The 10108-nt window shown below is 44.8% G+C and overlaps 1 non-coding gene and 1 pseudogene across 1 annotated transcript; one reads left to right on the top strand and one right to left on the bottom strand.

Annotated features, from left to right (window-relative positions):
- Positions 1–1056: 1056 nt before the first annotated feature.
- Positions 1057–1130, bottom strand: Trnas-cga (transfer RNA serine (anticodon CGA)). The gene has a single exon. It is a non-coding gene; the product is annotated as a tRNA-Ser (tRNA).
- A 4474-nt stretch (positions 1131–5604) lies between these two features.
- On the top strand, positions 5605–5722 carry LOC126200049 (5S ribosomal RNA; annotated as a pseudogene).
- The last annotated feature ends 4386 nt before the right edge of the window (positions 5723–10108 follow it).

Here is a 10108-nt window from a genome sequence, read left to right as displayed (position 1 = left end):
CCATCGTTCTATCATTCCTAGACCGGCAAGGGAACTAGCTGTTCCAACAGGACAATGCACGTCCGCATGTATCCCGTGCCACACAACGTGCTCTAGAAGGTGTAAGTCAACTACCCTGGCCAACAAGATCTCCGGATCTTTCCCCCATTGAGCATGTTTGGGACTGGATGAAGCGTCGTCTCACGCGGTCTGCACGTCCAGCACGAACGCTGGTCCAACTGAGGCGCCAGGTGGAAATGGCATGGCAAGCCGTTCCACAGGACTACATCCAGCATCTCTACGATCGTCTCCATGGGAGAATAGCAGCCTGCATTGCTGCGAAAGGTGGATATACACTGTACTAGTGCCGACATTGTGCATGCTCTGTTGCCTGTGTCTATGTGCCTGTGGTTCTGTCAGTGTGATCATGTGATGTATCTGACCCCAGGAATGTGTCAATAAAGTTTCCCCTTCCTGGGACAATGAATTCACGGTGTTCTTATTTCAATTTCCAGGAGTGTATTTTACTGACGCCCACCCACCTAGGGAGAAATGATCGAAGTAATAAAAAAACACCAGCCAGAGCTAGCACGGAAAGATTTACGTGTTCGTTTTTACGTCGCTCTTTTCGGGAGCGAAACAATAGAGAAATAGCTACAAGGTGGTTCAGTCAACTCTCTGCGAAGAGCTTGAGTGTTAACTGCAGAATAGGCATGTAGATGTAGTATTATCGATGCCAGCGTAAATTGAATCGGTGTTCAGAGGTGAAAAGAAACCTACAATAGCAGTCACAGGGAATTCTAAACCGCATCACGATGCACTCCAAGTACTATGACAGTTAGGCAGGAGGTTAGAAAACTTAGATTTCATGGTCGAGTGGCTGCTCGTAAGCCACACATCACGCCGGTAAATGCCAAACGACGCCTCGCTTGGTGTAAGGTGCGTAAACATTGGACGATTGAACAGTGGAGAAACGATGTGTGGAATGACGAATCACAGTACACTATCCAGAATGAGATTTTCACTCTGCAGCGGAGTGTGCGCTGATATGAAACTTCCTGGCAGATTAAAACTGTGTGCGCCGACCGAGACTCGAACTCGGGACCTTTGCCTTTCGCGGGCAAGTGCTCTACCAACTGAGCTACCGAAGCACGACTCACGCCCGGCCCTCACAGCTTTACTTCTGCCAGTATCTCGTCTCCCACTTGCCCGCGAAAGGCAAAGGTCCCGAGTTCGAGTCTCGGTCGGCGCACACAGTTTTAATCTGCCAGGAAGTTTCACAGTACACTATGTTGCTATCCGATGGCAGGGTGTGGGTGTGGCGAATGGTCGGTGAACGTCACCTGCCAGCGTGTGTAGTGCCAACAGTAAAATTCGGTGATGACGGTGTTACGGTGTAGTCTTGTTTCTCATGGAAGGAGCTTGCACCCCTTGTTTTGCGTGGCACTATCACAGCACAGGCCTACATTGATGTTTTAAGGACCTTCTTGCTTCCCACTGCTGAACAGCAATTCGAGGATGGCGACTGCATCTTTCAACACGATCGAGCACCTGTTCATAATGCACGGCCTGTAGTGGCCAGAGTGGTTACACGACAATACCATCCCTGTAATGGACTGGCCTGCACAGAGTCCTGACCTGAATCCTAAAGAACACCTCTGAGATGTTTTGGAACACCGAATTCGTAGCAGGCCTCACTGACCGACATCGATACGTCTCGTCAGTGCAGCACTCCGTGAAGAACGGGTGCTGACTGAACCCATGCTGCGAGAGTGGAAGCTGTCGTCGAGGCTAAGTGTAGGCCAACACCATATTGAAATCAGGTGCTGGAAGATTTCTTGGGGAATGGCAGCCCATTCTTCCCGCGGTAACTCACTTAAAATGAATGGCAAATCAGTTGGGATCATTAATATAGCTTCAATAACCGTACTTCTCATACTTTTAATCCGCGAGTGGTTAGGATTGTAAACTCTTTGATGATTCATGTTCCATAGTATTACTTTAATTGTAAGTCGGTAAGTCACAAATACAACATTCCTCTTTTCTCTTAGGTGCTGTGATGAAGAAAACAAATACAACATTGTTGTGTACACAATTTTTGTTTAAAACCATGTACAGTGATCAAACAGGACATTATGACAACCAACTTACTATCGATATAAACTCATGCAGGCCATAGCAGCGTCACCTGGTGAGAAGTGACTGCTGGTCAGACACACGCACGGTGCATGTAGAATCAGTGAGCGTGCTGTCCGTGTGTAGCATGGGGGGGGGGGGGGGGGGGGAGGAGATCTGAATTTGACCGAGGGCAGACTGTGATGGTTCGGAGGCTCAGCACGAGCATTTCGTAAACTGCACGACTTGTCGGGTGTTAGTGGAGTGCCGTGGTGTCTTCAACACGTGGTGAAACCATGGTGAACCAACGTCCAGACGCCGTAGTTTTGGACGGCCATCGCTCATTACAGATATCGGACGTCGCAGGCTCGGCAGACTTGCAAAACAGGATAGGCGGCGAACCAGACTTTAATGCTGAGCGTGGTAGAAATGTGGCTGAACACATATTGCACCGAATACTCCTAACAATGGGCTTCAACAGCCGATGAACCACGCATATGCCAATCACAACACCACGACATCGGCAACTACGAGTGAAATGGCCACGTGACCATCGGCGCTGGACGTTGGCGCAGTGGCAGAGCATTGCATTGTCTGACGAGTCCCGATATCCTCTTCATCATGCCGATGGGAAGGCGCGAATCCGTCCTCTTTCAATTGAACAGCTCCTTGACACCTGTACTGCGGGGTGGTGACAAGCTGGCGACGGCTCCATTACGCTCTCGGGAACATTCACGTGTGCACCCATGGGTCCAGTGGAGCTCGTGCAGGGCACCATGACGGCCAAGGAGTATCTTACACTGGTTGCAAATTACGTACAGTCTTCATGATGATCACATTTCCCGACGGCAGTGGCATTTTTCAGCAAGATAATGTGCGATGTCGCGAGGCCAGGACTGTGATGGATTGGCACGAGCAACACGGTGGCGAATTCCAATTGGTATGCTGGCCCACTCTACTCTCCAGATCTGAATCCGATCAAACACATTTGGAATGTGACTGAACGTGGCGTCTGATCTCATCAGCCCCATCCCCAGTATTTACGGGAATTAGGTGACTTGTGTCTGCAGGTGTGGTGCCAGCTCCCTCCAGCGATCTACGAGTCTCACTGCTTCCATGCCACGACGCGTCGCTACTGTTATCCGATCCAAAGGTGGACATACCATCTATTATCTAGGTGGTCGCAATGTTCTGGCTCATCAGTGTATACAGCCAACGTCTGTCATAATATTTATCAGAATATTGCGTAAAAAATTTTAAGTGGTTAAGAACTTCCAGAGATTTCCGGTAACGACGTTAAACTAGAAATAATTTTTAAGTAATAGTAAAAATAACACACAAGAATTTCAAAGAATATGTTGCAGTGAACAAAGTCAAAAGTATTCTTTAAATCTACAGATGCTAGAAATGTTGTTTTGCCTTTTTTCAGTATTGTATCGCACGTTTCTACACATTTCTGGAGTCCGAATTGATATTTCTAGAGATCGAGTTCTAGTATTCTACCTAATATTCTGTAAATATATAGTGTTGGTATTTCGCAGCCAGGACTATAGTGTTAATAATGACGATATTTTTCAAAAAATAAATTTGGTTTGTGATCCACCAATATAGAAGCTTTGCTTTTACCCTCTCTGTTCTCTCTCCTTTCCAGAGTTAATTACTCGAACGGTGGGAACCGCCAGTGTAAAAAATAATATTTTTTGGAGCCTTCTAGGTTTGGGAAACGACATTTACATTATACTGCCTCTTTGCCAGTGTTGTTGATGCTCCATTCTTCGTCCCGCCGGGGGAGAATCAGCGGTCCTGGCGGCTGCTGTGTGCGTGTTTGCGGATCGATACGCGCCCGCAGCCATCGACGCGTCCGACCGCTCTAGCAGGAAACTCGATTTGGCGGTCGCCGCGAGCTTCTCGGCCACTTCCGACGACGCTCGGCCACTTCCGCCACTGCTCGGCCGCTTCCGCGGGCTCTCGGTCGCGCTCGGGCTACTGTGGCGCCGCCGCTGCGTGCTCGAGATTAATGGGCTCGCCGACGGCGGCGCCGGCAACAAAGCGACTGGCATTTGTTCCCGCAGGTCGGCGCGGTCCGTGTCCCACGCTTTATCTTAAGCGCGCTGCGTAGGCCTAACAACCGAGGGAAGAGCAAAACAGGCGCACCTGACGCCGCGTAAAAACGTTTCCCTGGAACCCCTCCCGGCCTGCACCAATCTGTATTCGCTGACTGATGGCTACAAGCATCCAGTTTCGAGAACGAGTCTGCCGAGATACTAGAAAATTAATCTTCCGAGCGTTGCTTTGGTGTAGGTTTCGACAGCGAAGCCAACGACCATTTCTCATCGGCAGTGTGATACACATGCACATTTGTTTCGCTCCGCTCAGATTTCGCAAAGATCGGTTGTCTAGTACCACAATACAGGGCGTCTCAAAATGAACACACAGGTTTTAAGGCTTTGTAGCATTGATGATATTAAACTTTCAATTATAAGTAACACATCAAATGAAAGAGCAGCTGAAACAGTTTTTCTTACAAATCTTCAATGCGAGCACAATTCGTCACCCATCGAGTCCATGGGCAAGTTCTTCCCAAACGTTGATCATTGTGTCTGGACTAATTTTGCAACAATGCTGTTTATAAAGTGGGGTACATCAGCTGGTAGTGGAGACACGTACCCATGATACTTTATCAACCCTCAAATGTAAAACTCGCATGACGTCATATCGTGTGTGAACGTGGAGGTCAGACAAACAAGCTCTGTCATCCGGCCCTTCCGCCCAATCCAGCGGTAGCGTGCAACGTCGTTTAACCAATCGCGTACTGATTTATGCCAGTAAGGCGGCGCACCATCTTGCCGCCAGATGAAGCCGTATGGTTCAGCTTCTTCCATTTCAGGAAAGAGGCGTATTCGTAACGCATTGAGATAAAAAAAGAAAAAAAAATACCAGTTACAGTTGCTTCACCGAAAAAGAAAGATCCATGAACTTTCCTCCGGGATAAGGCACAAAAAGTATTCAGTTGAGGAGAGTCGCTGTTCTATCTCGTGGGGGTTTGCTGACACCCAGACGCGCACGTAACACGAGTTCACATTTCCACTCAGGTGAAATGTCGATTCATCACTGAAGGCCAAACGATACTGAAAATCTTCATCGTCACTTAGCAACATTTCGTTTGGAAAGTTGGCACGTAAGCCATAGTGTGTAGCTTTTAGAGTTCGTAACAACTGCAAACGGCAAGAAAGTAGTTGTAAGAGACGTCAATGGAACTGTTAATTCACGACTAGTCTTCTGAACAGATATTTTGGGGCTATGCATGAAAGTGTCTTTCGCTCGTTCAACACGCTCTTCAGCGGCTCTTGACCGTTCCACACCTTTACCTCAGCGCACAGATATACAGACAAAACTTCTGGTGTTGCTCTTTCATGTAACGTATTATTTGTAACTATAAAGTTGAATGTAATAAATGATACAAATCTTAAAAACCAGTTTAGCGATTTTAAAACACCTTATATAAGAGGAGGCAATGGCCTTGCCGCGGTGGATACACCGGTTCCCGTGAGATCACCGAAGTTAAGCGCTGTCGGGCGTGGTCGGCACTTGGATGGGTGACCATCCAGGCCGCCATGCGCTGTTGCAATTTTTCGGGGTGCACTCAGCCTCGTGATGACAATTGAGGAGCTACTCGACCGAATAGTAGCGGCTTCGGTCAAGAATACCATCATAACGATCAGGAGAGCGGTGTGCTGACCCCACGCCCCTCCTATCCGCATCCATCGCTGAGGATGACACGGCGGTCGGATGGTCATGGTAGGCCACTCGTGGCCTGAAGACGGAGTGCATTTTATATATGAAGATGTCACTTCCGTGTGAAGCGTTCCTCCTGCTCCTCTTACTCCTCCTCTCTGTAAAGACGGAGAGATTCAGTATAAATTTTTTCAATAAGTCATGACTTACGAATACAACGAATTTCTGGATAACTTCAATATCGCAACGAGAAAGAGAACGCTCCGATGACGATGAATAGGTTCGTCTCCTTTCCGACAAAATTCTGACAAAAGCTGAGTAATTACAAGTCAGCATTAATTCATGAAATAATTCATCGTCAAAAGCAAACCGCGAGGCGGGATACCTCAGACCACTGAGTCGATTGACGACGTCGTTGTTCGGTGATAGATGACCGATAAGTGCAACAAAATTCTACGTAAAAATGTACGCGAGAATGAGGAAACTATAGGCGAATAAACCTCAAGGTGGTTCTACTTCGTAAAAAAGAATACATCACGAGAGAAGACAAAGTGTCTGGTCGTTTTACCACCAAACAGTCCGCCCTCAATCTTTTCGATACGGCCGCAGAAACTGTAGAAGAGTATTCATTACACTGGACTGGAGTAAGATAAGGCGTTTTTAACTAAATTCAGTATATATTACCAAATACCAGTACAGGCCACTGCAACATGCATTTTGCACAGTTCGATAGCAGATAGAGGAAAGGCACAGATATGCATAAGAGAAAGACTCAAGACAGCTTTTTTCATACGTCAAAAAATTGATAGTTCGACATCTCGTTGCCATTAATGATGTTGGTCGTTAATGGCAGTCTCTGGCTGCTGTAATACAGTTATTACTCTGTCAGTTTATGTTATTTAACAACATAAAAAGAAAGAACACTGTCTATCGAAATAAATGTTGAGACGTGTATGTGTTAAAGTGCATTACACGTACCTTATACCAAGATATTGTAAGTAGGCTCTTTAGGTTCTTATATTGGTAACGCCACCGTCACGTAGCGCTCTGTATGAAAATCACTGGCTGTGCTGTGTGCAGTCTGTGGCTGGGTGGCATTGTTGGAATTTGCTATTGTAGTGTTGGGCAGTTGGTTGTTAACAGCGCGTAGCGTTGCGCAGTTGGGAGGTGAGTCGCCAGCAGTGGTGGATGTGGGGAGAGAAATGGCGGAGTTTTGATATTTGTAAGAATGGATGTTATGAACTCCTATATATATTATGACTTTTGATGACTATTAAGGTAAATACATTGTTTGTTCTCTATCAAAATCTTTCATTTGCTAACTATGCCTATCAGTAATTAGTGCATTCAGTAGTTCGAATCTTTTATTTAGCTGGCAGTAGTGGCGCCCGCTGTATTGCAGTAGTTCGAGTAACGAAGATTTTTGTGAGGTAAGTGATTTGTGAAACGTATAGGTTAATTTAATCAGGGCCATTCTCTTGTAGGGATTATTCAAAGTCAGATTGCGTTGCGCTAAAAAATATTGTGTCTCAGTTTAAGCACAGTCATTCATTAAGTTTTCTAAGGAGACGTTACATATGTCGACCCTTAGCCGAGGATACCTCACTGGATTCTTCTGATATTTTTCTTGTAGTTTCTGTTATTAGTGTAGCTATTGTTTATTGCTAACGCGTAATTATAGAGAGAATTTCCTTTGTAGTTGTAGTTTTTCATTGTTGTACAGTAAAACAGTTGTGGCATGCATGTAGATTTGCACCAAGTATTTCGCAGCTCCGCTTGCAATTAACTAGATATTATTTTCAGTGCTATGTTAATGTGTTTTCTTATTTTGCTCTTCAAATTGGGCTTTTCTGTGTTATCGTGTAAAATATTGCGACAATAATGGCGTGTGAAAAACGTAACACTAGGCTCCAAAGTAAACTGAGAAATAATAGTGACGATGAGTGTAGCTTATCAGCACCACTGTGTAATGAATTAACAGACATTCAAAGTAGTAATTTGGTAACTGTGCATAGGTAAATGGAGCGGGCGGCAAATAATGGTGTAGACAGTGAAACAATTAGTGAACAAGGAAGCATAATCGATCGATCGGTCGGCAACAGTTCTCCCCAGGAATCCGAAATGACTGGACACAATCTTGCAAATACTGTAGATTCAGGTTATGCGTCCTCACCGTTTTCTCAAATAAGTCAAGACACATTTTCTACTCGTCAAAATGTGAATGTTGCTGGTGCAAATGCACTACCGAAAAGCATAGAGGAACAGATTCCAGGCACAAATACCTTATTATTGCAATTAATGCAACAAATGGAACAAAATCAGTGACAAACACAGCAACAGCTTCAAAAGTTAGACACCACGCTTGAACAAACACGTGAAGGTTTAACTACTGAGTTACAGAACATCGAATCGAAATGTCAAAAAGTCTGTAATGCCGTAAAAACACAAATTTGTGAGCATTTCCAACCTATTTTTTCGCGTCATGAAAATACATTTCATAATCACGAAGCAGCCATAAAAGAACTGCAAACTATTGTTCATGAAAATCACGACACCTTGCAAGCTAAAATTGACTCAGTTGCATCTACCGATTCGGTTACGCAACTTGCAAAAACTCAGGAAAACTTAAAGGACACAGTACATACGATTTCGACACAAATGGACACTCTGAAACTTGGTTCAGAAAAACACACTGAGGAAATAAGTTCTCTATCGGAGAAAGTAGCCGAACTTTCGGATCCGTTCACTACCTTATCTACAAAGATAGATGATGATCTGAATGACACAAGACCTGTAGCCTTCAATGACACAGAAGAGTATGAACAAATTAGAAAACTCAAACAACATCAAAATCAAATCAATACACAGTACAAAACAGAAATCCGGGAAGTACAAGATCAGTTGACACAGGTAATACAAGAATTACATATTTCATAGGAGACTCGCGCTCTGCCGGCCGGTGTGGCCATGCGGTTCTAGGCGCTTCAGTCTGGAACCGCGTGACCGCTACGGTCGCAGGTTCGAATCCTGCCTCGAGCATGGATGTGTGTGATGTCCTTAGGTTAGTTACGTTTAAGTAGTTCTAAGTTCTAGGGGACTGATGACCACAGATGTTAAGTCCCATAGTGCTCAGAGCCATTTGAACCATTTTGAACTCGCGCTCCAACACGGGAAGAGGGACTTAGAAATACGGAAAAGTCACAAAATAATGACACATGGTATTTCGAAAATTATGAAAGAAGTTGGCAAGGCGCACTGAATTTTGAGATTGAACCGCCGAAACGGAGTAACAATGACCGATATGCGACTCGCCGACACGATGATTTTGACTATAAGTTGTTCATTACTACACGTAAATTCAAAACATTTAAGCATTCTGTCAACGACCTTCATCCACAAGCATGGCTTCATCAACTATCTTATTGTTTGCCCCCCAGCTGGTCATTGGAGCACAGGTTAGAATTTATGTGTGGCTACTTAGAGAATGGACCAGCTGTAAGAATGCGATCAGTCATTCACGATTGTCACAGTGAAGGAGAATTTTATCATACCTTCCTCCCAGCATATTGGTCTCAAGCTACACAACACCGAGTAAAACACAGCATCATAATGATGAAACACTTCGAACAATCGGAATTATCTAGTCTTGTCAAATATTTCGAAGAAATGTTACATAAGAATCAGTATCTTTCAAACCCATACAGCCCCTCAGAACTCATTCGCATTTGCTTAATCAAATTGCCCGAACATTTACGACACATTATTTTGGCAGGACGTTGCAAAGACGACATTGAAGCTTTTCAGGGACTGTTACAAGAACTGGAAATTGACACTGACAATCGCGGGACGCGAAAACAAGAACACAATAATTACAGGTCACATCCGTCACAATTCTGCAATGAAAGAAATAATAACTGGACACGACAAGGCTATTCTTACAACGTCAATCATGACCAAAACAGACACCACCCTTATGACAACCGTTGGCAGAATAATAGTTACAGAGAAAGATTGCACTTCCGTAGTAATGAATATGACAGAGATAACCACATAAACAGACAATATGGGAACCAAAACAATTATTATCAAGGGAGACAGAATAACTTCAGATGCAACAGTTCAGCGCGCTGTTACGGATTCAGGGAGAAATTCTCCACCACATGACCGAAAAGAAAGAAACTTTGGAATCTACCGACATGATGACAGATGATATAATCATAACGACAGACCTGAATTTCATCAGAACTGGCGAGATTCAAACAGGGCAGGGCCCTCTCTA

Source organism: Schistocerca nitens, chromosome 8, assembly GCF_023898315.1.
Source record: "Schistocerca nitens isolate TAMUIC-IGC-003100 chromosome 8, iqSchNite1.1, whole genome shotgun sequence".
Taxonomy (NCBI): domain Eukaryota; kingdom Metazoa; phylum Arthropoda; class Insecta; order Orthoptera; family Acrididae; genus Schistocerca; species Schistocerca nitens.
This window is presented reverse-complemented; position numbering and strand designations above follow the sequence as displayed.